Raw genomic sequence first — 17,526 nt, forward strand, 5'->3', positions numbered from 1 at the left:
ATGAAATGTTTTCCTTCATAAGAGTTGCATGGCGTCTCTTCACAGCAGTAAAACCCTAACTGAGACACCCCGCTACACTGCTCCTGAAGTAGTCACAATGTAGTTAGGTTCTGCTGCAGAGACACTTGCAAAGCCATGTTTATTTGCTGCTAGGAAATGGAGTCAACTTTAATGTTTATCAACAGTTGAATGAACACAAAAACAGAGGCACATACACTCAATGGCTCATCACGTGGCTGTAAGGGAAAATGAAATCATGGAATTTGCAGATAAATAGCTGGACCTGGAGACAGAATATGTTAAATGAGGTAAGGCAGGCCCAGAAAGACAAATACTGCGTGTTCCCTTTCATATGAGGAGCTTAGGTTCAAATCCTTTGTTTTGTGTTCAAACAGGGGCACAAGTAGACCTAGAAAGGGGCCTTCTGGTGGGAGGCTTACATGCTAAGGAGGGGAAATAGTAGGTTGTAGGTAAAACAAAAGTAGGTATGTGGAATGCTATAGGCAGACAGCTTAAGCAGGGAGGGATGTAGAGGCAGAGGGAAAACACGGCTGTGGAAGGCAAGGCTAACCCAGAGGATCAGTTCTGCGAACACCCATTTAGAAGCCTGCTATCTCACAACCCAAACAAAAGGGTACTAGAGCCAGCCAACATTCCGGGTGACCCCGTGCCCAGGCTCATGCGGGAAGCAATAATACTCTTTGTGGGCTATGTATACGTTTAAAACAAACAAACAAACAAACAAACAAACAAACAAAAACCATGATGTTGGGATGGGGGATATGGGTAGAGATGGAGGAAAGAAAGGGAATATTTATGGTAATTTTCAATACAAAATGTATAAAAATTTCCGAGAATAAAAAATATTTTTACTGTATAGGTGGTTTGGGAAAACATTATTTTTTCCAGAAATCGATAGGGAAAGAGAGTAGCTCTATTGTTCATCTGAGACAAATCCATTGCCGTGCAGAAGAACGCTCTTCCGTGTTGAGGGCAGGGATGGGTGACACTTTTGTCAGCAGCTGTCTGAGCTTAGGAGCAGTGTGCAGCTCCAGGAGAGGAAGAGCTGATTGAGGAAATTCTGCTAAAAATGACAAGATGTCTCAGTGAACGCTAAGCTCGCCAAAACGCTGCCAGTGTCCACAGCCCCTTCGGCATCTCACTCGCACACGAGGCAACTGGCATGCGATATCTGTGTCCTTCGGTCTCCCCCCACCCCCACCCCCCGTAAACTGCAACGCTAACACTGAACTTGGGCTATGATGGGTGAGTGCTGTGAGACAGACATGGACTTGCTTTGGCTATGAAACAATAAAAAGATATTCCCTTTGGAAACCCAATTCGATTTACTTAGACCAAACATGCTAAGCAGGTGCAGATTTTCCATTAACAAGCTTATGATGCAAGCTTTTGGATCTTTCTTTTTTAATGTTCCATTTGTAATGTGACAGCAAGCCAACTTCTGCTGTTCTGAGGACCACAAATCCCTTCTTTTCAATGTAAAGGTATGCTGAACACAGAGATTTCTACCGATAACAGAATGTTTGGCAACTAGACTGCAATATATAAGTGTGTGTGTGTGTGTGTGTGTGTGTGTGTGTGTGTGTGTGTATTTTCATGTGAGGTTTAGAAGTTGTTTGGAAAGCTCTTTAGTGTACACGACCTAGTTTGCTACAATATTATGACAGATGCAGTTTCCAGGCAAAATGGATTAAGGGGTATTGTTCTGGCAAGAGGACACAGTTAAAATGAAGAAAGGGAACTGGTATTTAACGATAATCCAGCATTGCCAATACCACGCTCCGTGGAAGAAAAGATTTGTGATGGAAGAAATGCTACTTCATATTCTAGCAATCTGATTATCTACTTGATGTTATTTGAACATTATTTAAAATGACATATTACAAACATCACATTACCTCACTATTAGGTACAATTTTGTTTTCGCATGCCAGCTAAAAAACTAAATAGTCCATGTCTGTCAATTGTTTCTCACTTCAGACTCTTGAACAGAGTAACTAGTAGCATTGGGACCTTTCTTAGAACCATAGAATCCCAGGATTGCAAGGTTCTTCCCTAGTGCTGCAAAGATATTAGAGTAGAGAAAAAAGGAAAATTCAGAGTTTAAACAATTTTTTTACATAGCTTGTATTTTTTTTTTAAGGATAATGTAGGTCATGTGGTTAGGCAGGGATATAAATAAATCTAAATTTCTGGCTTAAAAAAAAAAAAAGAATTACCCATGACCAAATCCTGCTACTAGATACACACACACATGAACTGGTCATTACAACATAATACCTAACAAATGGAAGGGACTTAAGTGCCCATCAATGATAAATAAATAAATAATGTGGTTTACTAGGCTAGAGAGATGGCTCGGTGTACAAGAACACTTGCTCCTCTTGCAGAGGACCTGGGTTCAGTTCCTAGCACCCATATGGTAGATTATAAGTATATGTAACTCCGGTTCTAGAGAATCTGATGCCCTCTTCCAACCTCCACAGACATCAGGCACACTTGTGGTGCACACACATATATACAAGCCAAATACTCCTACACATAAAATAAATCTTTTTTTTGTTTGTTTTTATTGAGACAGTTTCTCTGTGTAGCCCTGGCTGTTTTAGCACTCACTCTTTAGACCAGGCTGGCCTTGAACTCAAGAGAACTGTGTGCCTTTGCCTCCCATGTGCTAGGTTAAAGGTGTGTGCCACCGCTGCCTGACTTTCTTTTTAAATTATTATTTTTTTTTCTTTATTTATTTTAATACAGCCGTGTTATCAGTTTGTGTAGAGCAATTTATGTCTTGGTAGCAGCCTGGGTTGTTTGGGGATTTCCATGGGACCCCATTTGGCCAGGAACTCAGTTGGATATAACCTAGTCCCATTATTGGAAGCTTGATTTGGTAAGAAGAGATAGCCAATGGGACTCTGTCTCCTTCATTACTTCATTAGGATTGCCTTCGTATATTTTTAAGAAGTTTCCACTGCACTAGGTTTCCATAGCACCCCTCAAATATTTCCCCAGTTCTAGCTATCTCACCCCATATTCTCTCCCTCAACTCCCTTCTCTCCTTTCCTTCCCCTCCTCAATAAAGAAAACTTGCCTATATGTATTCATGTAGAAAAGCATTTAAAGGGTGAAAATATCCCTGAGTATGTTCAGTTTAAGGCTGTAGCTCAAGAAGGAAAGATCTCTGGGTTGTGCCTTAGTTAAGTTCCTATTGCTGTAATAAACGCCATGACCAAAGTCAACTTGGGAAAGAAAGGGTTTATTTCAGACTCCAACTGTAGTTCATCAACTGTAAGGACTTCAGGGCAGGAACTCAAGGCAGAAACCTGGAGGCAGGAACTGAAACAGACTATAAATCAGTGCTGCTCACTGGCACATACTTTATGACCTGCTTAGCATGTTTTTATGTTCATTTGTTTTGTTTTGTTGGTTATTTCAAAATACATTTCAGAACCATTCTCCCAGGGGTGGTACCACTCACAGTGGGACCCTCCAACAGCAATCATTAATCAAGAAATCCTCTCCCCACGGACCTGTCTACAGGTCTGTCTTCTAGAGGCATTTTCTCAACTAAGGTTCCAAAATGAACCTTGCTTATGTAAGTTGACAGAAACTAACCAGCACAACATGGAGCACGTGTTGGAGAGATTAAAATGGCAGATTAGGGACATGCTTCTGCATTCTCAAGCTTTGGTTTGGATGAGTAGTGGGCTTTTGTGTTATCTTTGCTCTGGTATAAAGAATCTGAGCCTAAGCACTTAGAAGATATGGGATCTGCATAAAGACGGGGTCTTACTGCACTACCTCAAGATGAATTAACAAAGAGGAAAATCCAAGAATACCCTCTTTACAAGAGAAAGACTTTATACACAGATTGAAAGTACCCGTATTGCAAGACATTTCTTGCGATCACTAAGAACCAGAAGGCTAGATTTCAGAGCCTCAAGGAGACATGACTGATGATCAGTACCTTTAGGGAGTTGTGAGGCTGTGGGCTGGGAGGCATCTGTGTGCTTCTCTACTCCCTGAGCCTTTCAGCTGTGCTCTGGGTCCATAGAGCATGACTTTATAGGCTGCCCTTGGGGAAAGTCTCTTTCAGGCACAGTGAAGGATTTAGTAAGCTTTCACTTACTAAAGGGATGAGGCGCAGATGCAAGGTGGTGGTTAGAGTAAGCACTTATTTCTATCTCCAGGGGTCAGCGGAAGTGACACATCTGTGATTATCTGGCTCAGCGACGGGTGTGGGATCTGGGAGTCTGTGAACACATCCATCTTATAGAGGGACTGAAGCTGAAGGGTCAGTTACTCTTGCAACAGAGGCAAAGGGAGAAAGGTCAAAGCCTTTCTTTGCTGACCTCCCTCCTTACCAGGTCTCTGTGTGGGTTAGTAGGTTCCCTGTTCTGGTCTGTAAATCTATTCCCGGAACTATGCTTACTAATTCCAACCTCTACTACTAGCTCACGATTCCTGATAGAAAATGAAACGACAGCAAAACCTTGATCTTAGTCTAATGAGCCCTGGTGGGTACTTCTGGCCTTTAGACATGTAAGATAATAAACTTGTGTTCTTTTCAGCCATTGGGTTTGTGGCAAGTTGGTATGATAGTAACAGAAAAGTGGTAATTTCCAGTTTTAGGTGGATGAGATTGTGAGCCTTGGGAGACATATATTTGGGGTTATTGGATCAAACAGAAAACAACTACAACTCTCAAGCAATTTAATACCTATTTAAGAATAGCACAACACTATGAGAACACTGTTTATTGCATCATTGAAAACGAGTAAATTGGAGCTGTAAAGATGGACCAGCAGTTAAGAATATTTGCTGCACTGGGTGCAGGTTCGGTTCTCAGCACCCACATGGTGGCTCCCAGTCATCTGTAACTCTGTTTCCAGAAATATGACCCCCACAGGCTCCTGCACATACATGCACTCACATGCACACACATGTATATAAAATATTTTTTTAATTATGAAGAAAATTTGCACACTCTATAAAACATCACTTACACTGTGGTTGGACTCACTGGTGATACAACAACGGAAACTGTAAGGGAAATAAAGGGAATGTGATTATAAACTGAAGAAGGTGTAAGTGGGTGGGATGGGCAAGCAATCAAACTGCACAAGGGAGGCAAGGTCCTGTTGTGAGGAGAAAGCTGCCCAAAGCCTCTTCGCACTAACAGGATACCCGGAGGGAAGGACACACTGCCTGGCTCAGACGCTGGGTCTGCAGCCAGACTACAGAACCTTACTCTTCACCATTCCCAGCAACTCTCCAAGGACGGACACTTTTGATGCCATGTCACCCACGTCTTCTCTTGGCCGTGGGTTACACGTGCCGCAACACTCTGCGAAATGAAGCACTGAAGACGGCCTCTCTCAGACCTCTCTTTAGCTGTGCGACCCCAGGAGGACATCCGGATGGATCAGAAGATGTTTGCATTTCTTCTGCAGAACTCTAGTGTCCGGGAGCCTCCCAAGGTTAGAGGACCTGAAGCAATAGTGCTTGTCTTTTGGCTACAGGGTCACGCAGGTTGGCATACAGGGCAGTTTTGGTGAAGATTTTTATCTTAGGATCTGGCGTGGTGGCACACATCTTCAGTCCCAGCAGGAAGGCAGAGGCAGGTGGATCTCTGAGAGTTTTGGGCCAGACACTATCCCAGGAAAAATGATCTTAGAAAATGTTTGTGGTTCTGGGAAAGGTCTGAGAACTGCCAAGTTTCTTGTCACAGCAAAAAGTGAACTGACAAAGAGGCTGGGAATGATATCAAGCATTAGCTTGAAGATTTCCCAAGACCGGTAGCTGTTTGATGGTCAGTTTTGTTTTTTATTTTTTCCACCCACTAGCCCGTGATTCAGTAGGTTGAAGCCTGCCTGGTGAATAATGGTTAGCGATCCCTCCTGGAAGCCACCTCCATTCTCTTTCTGTAACTTTCATTGTTCATTCGTGAGCAAACCTGACAAGATTTCACTAAACTGTTTTCTTAAGGATTATAACAAGTGAACTAAAATTTTACTTTTAGAATTGAGCCATGGGACATGCAACCCACCCTTCCTTCTATGTGATGAGGGTAGGCATTCTGAGTATGCCCTTCATCTATCTCTCCACTTCTCTCCTCCCCTGCTCTCTCAACCCAGTCACATCTTCTCCCAGAATTCAAGGTATCATGACTTGATATTCCTGGTCCTTTCCTAAAACACATCACCCTCCACTTGCTGCCATACAATGCATGTTCCTCCGAGTTTCTCCGAGTTCCTCCAGTCTGGCAAGCTGCCATCTGAAGCTCTGCCTGCCTGTCGCTAGTGCTGTCACTGTTCCTGGTGCTGCTTGGTGGCTGAGGGAAAGGAGCATTGGTCCCTTTGAAAGGGTGGGAAGCCAGCTCTCCTTCACCTCCAGATCCCTCTCTTTGCAATGAAGTTTCTACACAAGAAGGAAAACATTGCTCCATCCCTAGAAACACGTCTTTTTTCTTCCCTTAAAGCTGGCTTGTTCGGTCTACATGGGAACCACAGATTTTTTTTTTTCATTGTCCTGACGGTGACTTTATGTCATATATCATATATCATCTGAGTCTAGTTATCCTAAGGGATAATTTTTCTTCTTTCCTGCTGTGTATTATTCAAACCACTGGTGTTTTCTTCCTTTTATTATTATTAGTAGTAGTAGTAATTGTAGTAGCTTAATTGTCTGTGGTCAGAGTAGGGAGGCAGGTCATTTATGTTGGGGTACACAGAGCTCTGAGAGCTTTTATCTGTACATAAGCTGCATGTTTCTGATGTGCAATAGGGAATGATTTTATCATAAAAGAATTTGAAAGAAAAAAAATGACACCTTAATGAAGGTTTCAAAATAAGCCAGTGGCAAAAGTGAAATATAAAAGCCAGAGGATTGTCAATAAGAAAAGTGCCAGAGGTAAAACTCTGGAGTTTAACGTACAAGTTTGCCAAATTTTGAAGGGTGGGAGCAGGGAAGGAATTGGGGCATGAAGATGGGAGGAGAGCTGGATGTGAGATAATTCTGGCATGATCCTGGAAAAAAGAGGGGGCTGAGAAAGATAAAATCCATCACTGGTAGTTAAAATTTACAATCAAGACAGAGGAGAAGAACAGGTGTGATGACCTTGTAGTTCCAGCCTGGAAACTAAGCCAGGAAGATCATAAATTAGAGGCCAGCCTAAGGTGGATAGCAGAACCTCCTCCCTCACCACTGCCTCCCCCAACACACCTAGAAAATCAACTTATAAAGGAAAAGCAGAAGGGGAGGCAGAAACCAGTGAATCTTAGATTTCAACAGAATGACAACAGCCATGTTGATAAGAATGTTTAAAAAGCTATTAGCTTTTTGAAAAGAAGTGAAAAAAAAATTGGCCCAAATCCTGCCTCCCACAGCTCCCTTCTAAGACCATTTGGTTCTCTGCCAAGTTCTGGGTAATAAAAAGAGCCTGAAGCGTTCTGCACAGAAGAGAAGCTGCAGCTGCTGAAGTGAGAAATCGGGACAAGATCACCAAGGTAAGACTGAGACCAAAACCCCGGGAAATTTTTAGTCAGGTTTTGCACAGAAATCTTAGGTACTAAGGAATGCTCCCTCCCTCCTTATTTCTGAAAAATCAATTACTAGGCTGATTAACAATAATAGAAGTAAAGTGGATGAAAAGAGTTGCTACTAACTCATAATGTCATTGCTTCCCTTTGGGCGATTTTTAAAATTATCAGTAAATTGCCTGATTAGACAGTGTTAACCTTTAAATGCCCACCACCTTTACAAAGCTAGATGATAATTCTACTGACTACTTTTATACTTAGTAATTGCCTACAGGTGGCTCTCAGTAAAAGGAAGATTACAGAAAAACTGAGAATAGAGCATTTGTGGGGGAAAAAAAAGCAAGGAACTGACTATTCAAATGAATAAATTTTTAAAAACCCACCAATTTTCATACTATTCGCTTAAGAGACTCTCTTCTGAGAGATGCCTTGCTTTATGCTCCTGGAAACTTTTACTCTTTATACTTTTCTCTACTTTACCTCTCTGGAAATCAGTGCTTCTCAACCTTCCTAACACGGAGACACTTTAATACAGGATCTTCGTGTGGCTGTGGCATCGAACCCCACCCCATAAAATTATCTTGTTGCTACTTCCTAACTGAACTTTTGCTACTGTTACGAACTGAAATGTAAATGCCTGAAAGGCAGTCTATCTGCTTTGTGTCCCGTGAGAGGACTGTTCCACACCCCCAAAGGGGCCTCGACCCACTGATGGAGAACCACTGCTCCAAACGCCTGTGTGTCCCTCAGATTGTTTTAGGAGAGGACATGGCATGAAATGGCCGACACTGTGCTCACACAGGAGCCGGAGACTGCATGTGGCTGTCTTCCTCACCTGTGCTGCCTGCCCTTCAGTGTGCTTCTTCCAGTCACTCCTTGCTTGCTCCCGTGGTCCAGCGTTGGGCTCAACATCCTGGACAATTTTTTTTTTCATGTCCGTCTTTCAAATAGTCCACGTTCCTCTTCTGATTCCCTCCCACATGATACATGGCTCTGTGTCCCCAAAATCTCAGAATCCTCTGATTTCTCAGAGTTAGGGTTCCCTGACCCTTGCCACACAGTGAGAGAGTTTCCTTAAAGCACGCCAGGCACCTTGAGCTGTTGTTCCCCTGGCTCTAAATTCACATTTTCTCCATTCTTCTCTGAGAGGTTCTGGGATCTCCCATGCAACTGTGAGTAGTACCTTCTGGTTTCCTCAACAACCTAAATGCTATTTCTTTAGCTCAGTGTTAACTTACAGTATATACTCCACATTTACAGAGAAAATTATTCCATGGTGAACTTTAACCTTCTCTGTGTGCACCGGAGGTAGATTTTTAAAAAGTTGACAAATGGGGACTGCTCTTCAGGGTCTGCCAGAGATTACAGGAAAATGGCTTTGTGGCCAGCTTCTGGGAATAGGAGTTTCAGCTGCCGAGCCATGCTCCATCCAGAAATTAAATCACTGAAAGGAAATGTGACAAAGAGGCAGTGCTGCAAGGAGATAAAATATGTGGCTGGGAACAGCTTTGCTGAGGAAGTCTGATAGTACGTTGTTTTGTTTTTTTTTACAACATAAGTGTGACTTTGCCAAAATCAATGCATCTTTTATGCCACTGTTGACACTTTTGTGAACGCTCTAAGTCCAAGGTTGGGGATTAGAATTTCCTCTGTGTGCATCACTTTGCAGAAGGGACACTTAACATTCTACTGGATCAAATCTGAACTCCTTAAACAGTAGAAAGGAACCACAGTTCTGTGCAACAACGGAAAACGACGGTCGGTTCAAAGGCTTCGGGGTTACGGTGGAACCTCTCATCCCATCGTTGTTCCAGAAGAAGTCTTATAGAGCAGGCAATCTCAGAGTTGGAGGAAGCAAAGGGTGTGGGGAGTCTGGGGCACTTTCTCCTTGCTGCAGACTGCTGGCACATACTGCTCTTGCCCTTGGCACGTTATGCCCCTGAGGGTATTTTGTTTTGTTTTTCGTTAAGGGGAAATATGATGTCATACAATAGAAAAAAACAAGCCGCAGGTTCTGGTGGCAGCTTCAGGTCCGTTATCTAGCTATCATTTGTTAAGAAAGTGCAATTTGGAAAGACTGGACCTATCCCAAATGGCAAAGTTGGTAAATTTCAGAAAGCCTAAGGCTGTTTCACTAAGGAAAAATAACAACAACAAAAAGACAAAGAAGTAAGCATGCTTCTAAACCAACTTCATTAATGTCTTTAAGCCTCTCTGGGAAGGAACACTTTTGATTCAAAATCTGCATCATTTTCAAATGTAAAATATTAGTGTGAAAAATAGAGTCTTTCACCCACTTGGGCAGGGCTGAGCCTGCGCTTACCTGATGGGAAGGTTCCCAACAGCTACCGCCCCTTCTGTATTTCTTTTGCCAGGAACAGAGGGATCCACCCACAAACTTGGCTAGGTGCTTTAAAGTTTATATCTAATTCCCTTCCTCTATGAACACCTCATAAATCAAATGATTAAAAAAAAATCCTTAGTAGTTTGAGTTCATCTGAGAATGCACTAAAAAAAAAAAAATCACTGGAGGACTAGAGGAGTGCTTTGCTTAACTCCCATAGAGTCCTAATAGAGGCTCAATGTTTTGGGAGGAGTTTAACAGAACTTCATAGCTGTGTACGGCCATCCTGCTCTGTCTTGACCATTTTTAGCTTGCCGGCTTGTAAATGACAGATATTTAAGAAATGATATTCAAACAAGTTATATTTCTTTTTGTTCACGTGTGTGTGTGTGTGTGTGTGCTTGTGTGTGTGTGTGTAGGTCAGAGGACAACTCTGTAGAGTCTTTGTGTGTGAGTGTGAGTGTGTGTGTGTGTGTGTGTGTGTGTGTTTTCTCCTTCCACTTTTAAGTGGGTTCTAAGGATTGAACTCAGGTCCTTGGACCTGCTAGCAAGGCTTTAACCAGCTGAGCTCTCTTGATAACCAATCACTTCTAACCCTTTTTAAAGAAAGTTTAGGGGTTTTAAGACAAGGTCTCATGCTGTATCCCAAGCCAGCTTAGAACTCATCAGGCTGTCCTTGAACTCATGACAATCCTCCAGCCTCGGCCTCTCTCAAGTACTAGCTAGTATTTATTATAGGCATGAGTTACCATTCCTGGTTCTTTTTCTAAATTATTATTATTTAATTTTTTTTCCATAAGGAATGATAAGCTTTCTACTACTTGCTCTCTCTTGGAGCTTATCATAACCAAACAGGAATGTGTTAGCTCAGGATTTCCCCTCCCTGGCATTGTATTTTCTGTTATCATCTATATGCGTATACGTATATGACCACACCAATCATGTTTAGAAACACTTTGTAGCCAGGTGTGGTGGTGCATGCCTGTCACTGAAGGAAGTGCTGGGGAGACGGAGGCAGGCAGATCTCTGTGAGCTCTCTCCAGGTCTATAAAGCAAGCTCCAGGCCAGCCGCGGCTCCACAAGGGAGCCTGCCAGTTTCAAAACAAAAGCAAAGACACACTTCATCAGATCTCCGTGTAACTTCTTCATACTGGCAAACTGAAGCGCCAGTGTGCAGTGCCAAGCTTTCACGAGCACTAATTCTTTCAAATATTTTTTTTGGAATTTTCAGCCACAGAAACTGGTACCAACATTGCTTCTGACTTCCATAACAAAAAGTCCATATTACCTGAATTAATACATAGATTATTTTTATGAAAGAAGCCACATATTTTTTCTTCACTGACCTAGGAGTATGTTTTGTGAATACATCCTTAACTTCATTATGTAGTAGACTTTTTACATAATAAATTGCATACACTTTTTAATTTTTTATTCTTCTTTTATATGTTCATCCCAATCGCAGTTTCCTCTTCATCCCTTACCCCAGCCTCTCCCACCCCCCACCTGCCCTCTTCCCCAGACCTACTCCCAGTCTCCCCTCAGAGAAGAGCAGCCCTCCCAGGGACATCAATCAAACATGGCATAACAAGCTACAATAAGACCAGGCACATGCCATCACATCAAGGCTGGACAAGGCAACCCAGTAGGAGGAAAAGGGTCCCACAGTAGGCAAAAGGGCCAGAGGCAGCCCCTGCTTCCACCGTCAGGATTCCCACAAGAACACCAAGCTACTAGCCAGAAAATATATACAGAGGACCTAGGTCCGACCCCGATGGTCCCCTGATCAGTGCAAGTTACACTGGGCACTTTTAACTGCAAGGAATACAAGCAGCTTAACTGTGTGAAGACTGACACGCCTAGGATGTGATGTCAGGCTTGTGATCTGGACTTGTGACTATTATCTCCTTCATTATTTCAAGTGGAAGGCATCTCCTCGGTGTGAGACCCATGAGAGCAAACTCAGATGCAGAAGTGCTAACGCCATCAGTATTCTGACACAACAGGGGGAATTTTTTGGTGTGATCTTTGAGAAGAGAGGTACTTAACAATGGTCTTTTGCCTTCAGTAGTTCTCACGTCAAACCCAGCTACTAGGTCAGGAAGACTAAGCCCGCTGTGGGTCCCCTTTAAAGGGATGGAGGCAGGGATCCAGTCGGTGGCTGCGCAGCATGCTAACTGTTTCACACAACGTTGGCGTATCTTCAGACCTCTGAGTGCTATTTCTACTGAGGTGTAATGCACAAACACGAGACTGTGGAAGGAAATATTCTAAGGTGTGGATCAATGCTTAGTTCACTCAGCTCCATGGCTAGGAACTCTCATTACGTGTTGAAAGCCCTCATCCCCTTAACTTGCAAATGTCTCACCATCAGCCAACATTAGCACACGATGCTGTTCACTAGCCTTACCTCTGAGAAGATCGGCATTCAACAGTCTTCTTAACTTAATGCTTTTATTTCGGCCCAACTTCTAGTAATCAAGACTGAACCCACTAGGAATCCTATGCAAAAACAAAAACGATGAAAACAGAAAGTTTCTGTTTCTGTTGGGGGGGGGGGGGGGAGCTGGACAAGTAGAATCCAGAGCCAGCCTCAGACAAATCTAGGAAGCCTGGCAGCCGGACGCCAGCATTGGGAGGGACTCTTGTTTTGGCCTTTAACTGTGCCAGCTGGCTTGGGAAGGGGTGGCAGTAAAAGCATTGTGAAACAAGGGGCCTTTAACAGTCATTACCACGTGAGTGTTTCCATTGTTCTCCCGTGAAGACATCACAGACACTACAGAAAGCTCCACAAAAGCTATACGGTGATTGACCACAGCCTTTGATACAGGAAAGCTTTCTGGTAGCATGTGAACATATTAAGATTAATTTTAAATATTAAATAATATTTTAATCAGAAAATGTTTTGTAGTTGCTCTCTGTTCTGAATGTCACTGTTGACTTATAATTTTATTATATTGTTTTGGCTAAGTAATTTTAATCAGCTTTTTTTTTTTTGTCAAATTGCCACAAATGACAAGTTGTTCTGCTTAATTTTTAAAGTGCTGTTGTTGGGATTTATTTATTATTTATTCTTTCGAGACAGCTTTTCTCTGTATAGCCTTGGCTGTCCTGAAACTTGCTCTGTACAGATCAGGCTGGCCTTGAACTCGCAGATCCTCCAGTCTCTGCTAGGATCAAAGGTGTATACCACCAAGACCCATGTGTGCCTTGTGCGAGTAGAGATCTGAAGAGGGCACAGGATCCCTTGGAGCTGGAGTCAAAGATGGTTGTGATTTGCCATTTGGCTGCTGGGAATCAAACCCATGTCTTCTGCAAGAGCAACCGGTGCTCTTAACCACTGAGCCACATCTCCTGCCCTTAACGCTGGTTATATTTACAGGTTTGTTTTTTTTTTTTTTTTTAAACTTGTGAGTTACATTAGCTCCTGGAGGCAATAGGGGTCTGTTTAACAGGTCAGTATATGGATAAGATGTTTAATTGAAGCTTTTAAAATAGGAAACATTTCATACATGGTGACTAAGTCGCAGGTAAATGTAAATTCTGAAGAAGAAAAAAAAAAAGCAACAGTAAAATGGCTCTACCCCTCAGCATAAACAATCATGCTTCTGGGGCTGAGATGACTCAGTGGGTAAGAGCCTCTGCCGCACAAGCCTGACAACCAAGTCCAATCCCTGGAACCCACATGAAAAGTTGGCTGCGGAGGTTCCAGCATGTAACCCCAGCAGTCCTAGGGCTAGATGGGAGGGAGAGAGAGGAGACCCAACCGTGTGCCTGCTTATGCAACACAGTGCAGAAACAACAAAGATCCCGCCGAAGACACAAGGGGGGAAGAGGAAACTGACTCCCGAAGTTGCCCTCTGACCTTCAGAAGCACATCCTGGCACAGACAGACAGACAGACAGACAGATGGACAATAACAGTATAACAGCAACAACAGTAATAACGTTTCTAACAAAAAAGTTTCTAAGACTTAAAAATCCTCCTGTGCAATTATTTGAAAATAGCTTCTTCTAACCCAGAGGAAGGGAGTCTTACGTTTATCACTCCCTCTTTTTTATGGTGATATAAAATTTTGATTTTCAAAGTTTGTTGGCAGGGAAGGCAGGTTGTTGCTATGAAGCCTAGGCTGGCCCTTAGATTCGTGATCCTCCTCCTGCCTCAGTGCTGGGCTACAGACACCACGACATCCAACTCAAAATCTTGAAAAGTCATTTTCTGTTCATCTATAATCACTGATGCTTGACTTATACACATGTATAAGATACCCATAATCGTTTTTATATAGACATATATGCCCTTTTTCTGGTAAATATGCTGACATGACGTTTTACTGTCTCATAAGAACAAAGTGATGCTACCTACCACACTGGAATATACTTTCTGCAAAAGTTACAGGCCTTGAAGTGGCTTTTGCATCTCATTGGTTAGATCCAGGTCCACGCCTACACCTACTGGGATTTTATATTGTTGGTGTGGGGCTCTTTTTTGCTGTCTTGTTGTTGTTTCTTTTGAGACAGGGCCTTGCTTTGCAGCCCCAGAGGGCCTGGAGCTCACTGTGTGGCCCGCGCTCACTTCCAACCCAGGCCAATATCAATGCCTTGCTCTCTCAGCTCTGGGAGTTGCAGGCATGATCCATTAAATCTGGCTTAGCCCCACTGTTGACTGGTAAAAATGACATTGCCTTGAACGGTGTGTGTTTGAGAAGAGATTCATTATCTCAGAGACATTTATCTTTGTAACTCTCACTATTATCTGATTTATCTGAAATTTTCTGGTGACAGTAATTCACACATGTATATGTGTGTATGTGTGGTATCTGTGCTCATGGGGGAGGGTGTATGTGCAGGGAGGCCAGGGGTGTCCGGCTCCATCACTCCCTGGGTTATCCCTGATGTGAGATGAAAGTGCTGACCCTAGAGTTATGCTAAAAAGCAGACAGCAAGCCTGAGGGCTCCTCCCGTCTCTGTCCCAGGGTGCTGGAGGGACACGTGGCCTCACCTGCCTTCTGTGGCTTCTGGGAATTCAGACTGAGGTCCTTGAGTGTTTGCGAAGCAGGGGCTCTCGCCCACTGAGCCATCTCTCTGGCCTTGCTGTCTGCTTTTGGACGACTTTAAGTCCACACCTGAGAAGGGCAGCCGAAGCCACTCAAGTTTGTGCCAAGGACTCTGCCATCACCTAACAGATGAGTTCAGCTATACAGTGAGATCCTGTCATAATCTCTTACTCAAATGATCTGCTGTAGCAGAACATTTTGAAGAAAAGGGTTAATCCCACAGTAAAACAAAATAAAACAAAAACAATGAAGTTTTAGACTTCTGAAATTAGTGTACATTAAGAAAATTTAGTTAGGTTATTGTTGAGTTATTACAAATTAATCACAATCTACTCCACCAATATTCTCAGTTGCAACACTGTTGAACTGATATGCAATTTATTTAATTAATGACTTGATTTGTTTAATTTATCACACTTGATAAAACAAATCACATTTACTTGTGTCACTTTAGCACCTCAGGCTGATTGATCCTGTCTCCTTCACATCCCTCCAAAGACAATTCTGACCTCTCAGTGGGGGTCAGAGGCCTGAGGATAACAAGTTCAGGCACTGGGTTGGAGAGATGCTCAGGGACACTGGCTGTGCTTGCAGAGGACCTGGGTTGGGTTCCCAGCACCCATATGGCAGAGCACACCTGTCTGTAACTCCATTCCGGGTCTGATTCCCTCTCTGGCTTCCACAGGCACCAACCCGTGTGTGATGCACACAAATCACAGGCCCTTCGCACAGATGGTGCACACAAAACCCTCATACACACAAAATTATATGTATGGGTATCAAGTGGTGGCATATTCTCCAGCACTCAGGAGGCAGAGACTGGCAGATCTCTGTGAGTGTGAGGCCAGCCTGGTCTACAGAGTGAGTTCAGGACAGCCAGGGCTACACAGAGAAACCCTGTCTCAAAAAACCAAAAAGATAAATCTTTTCTTAAAAGTTCAGGCAAGGCAAATTTTTGAAACTTGCTTTTAGTTGACTAACAAGCACTTTACTCAACAGCAGCTGCCTTCCTTTCTTCGAAACAAACACGCACATTTACATTGGACTATACATACATATTTGTTTTATTTTGGAATAATGTCTATCTTTCTGTCTATGACACAGACTGGCCTGGAATTCACTATGTAGCCCATGCTAGGCTTGAACTTGTGGCAATCTTCCTGCCTCAATCTCCTGAGTGCTGGGCTTACAGGTATGAACTAACCTCTTGGCTTTAAAACATACATACCACATGCATGTATATAAATTATGTATATATGTGTATATAATGCTTATACATTTATATAATTAAATGGAGTTGGGACATTTCCCTTCAGTGCACTTTGGTATTGTAGCTACTTTGCTCTCGTAGCTTCCTTCTTTGGGTCTTAAGTGTTAAAGTCTAGAATCTTCTTTTCTCATTTCTATCAACACATGTCTCCCCATCTCAGGAACTCTTGTTAGTCCTTCATGTTTTCTAACATTGCCTTTAAGTGAAGTCTACAGGTGCATAGGGTCTATTCTAGAATCTGCTTGGAGCATCCTGTGCACCGAGGATAAAGTAGGGGATACGTTTACTAGCTCGAAATATAAACCTGTGGTACCCAGGGGGAAAACACACTTCTTTAAATTGTTCTGTATATCTGAGACTCAAACAAGCCTGCTCCTTTATGAGGGAAGCAATTTAAAGAGACGGTGTGCTTCGAGGCTGAACCCCCAAACACAAAGCATTGCAGCCTGGGAAGTCTCAGACGTCCCTTAAAAAAGTAAACAGCAGATGATCTGATGGAATTCCGGGCCCTGCCTGAAAAGTTATCTTAGTTAGGGTCTGGAATCGTGCACACCGAAGCTTTGGACTCTAAGTACTGTTTCCAGGCTCCTACCAGCGAGCAACTTCTCAGCCCCAGCTAAAGAATCTGTTTCAACTGTGCTGCTGCCAGCCGCAGTCATTCTCAGGCCTGGCAGAATTTCTCTGTGGTAAGTTAGGCAAGAACTAGCAATAATTTGTCATGCATGCACATGTTCTCCTTATGGAACCCTAAGAAGTGTTACATTCTGAAGTCGCCATTCCTTATTCTTGTAGACTTTCTTCCTCTCAGGGTCCACGGGATAAAACATTTCAGACGGCAAGCCACACCAGTTCAAGCTGGATTTCTTCTAGGTCAAGTTTAGTGAGCTGGCTGGATCAGAAGTTATGGATGGGTTGGCACATTTCTCACCATGCTGTGCCAAACATTCCGTGACTCAGCTTTAAACGTGAGACCACACCTGCCTCTCCTTCCCTCATACCTACTTCCAAACTGGAGGGCGACAAATCAGGACCCCACCCCCTCCCACCGTGCAACAGCTTGAGTAGCTTCAGAGAGCCTTCCTAGAGAGAGGGGCATCAACAATGCAGTCAGTTATTAAATTCCATACACGAAACAAGAACGGCATTGAAATTAAATAAGAACAAAAAACCTCTCCTATAGACGAAACTGTAATCTTCCTCACGTTTTTTTTTTTTTGTTTTTTTTTGTTTTTTTTTTTTTTTTTTTTGCTGTTGTCTAACATGTTAAAGAAATACCAGGAGGATGAGAGCATGATAT

At 43.0% G+C, this 17,526-nt stretch overlaps 1 protein-coding gene across 2 annotated transcripts in view; it reads left to right on the forward strand.

Annotated features, from left to right (window-relative positions):
- Positions 1-7,379: 7,379 nt before the first annotated feature.
- Positions 7,380-17,526, forward strand: part of Il33 (interleukin 33) — a 32,860-nt gene continuing 22,713 nt past the window's right edge. For both annotated transcript variants that reach the window (XM_021647893.2, XM_021647895.2), the window contains exon 1: positions 7,380-7,526. The gene's annotated coding sequence lies outside the window, so the exon portion shown is untranslated. The remainder of the gene's footprint in view (positions 7,527-17,526) is intronic.

The sequence above is a fragment of the Meriones unguiculatus genome, chromosome 1 (genome assembly GCF_030254825.1).
Source record: "Meriones unguiculatus strain TT.TT164.6M chromosome 1, Bangor_MerUng_6.1, whole genome shotgun sequence".
NCBI classification, from domain to species: domain Eukaryota; kingdom Metazoa; phylum Chordata; class Mammalia; order Rodentia; family Muridae; genus Meriones; species Meriones unguiculatus.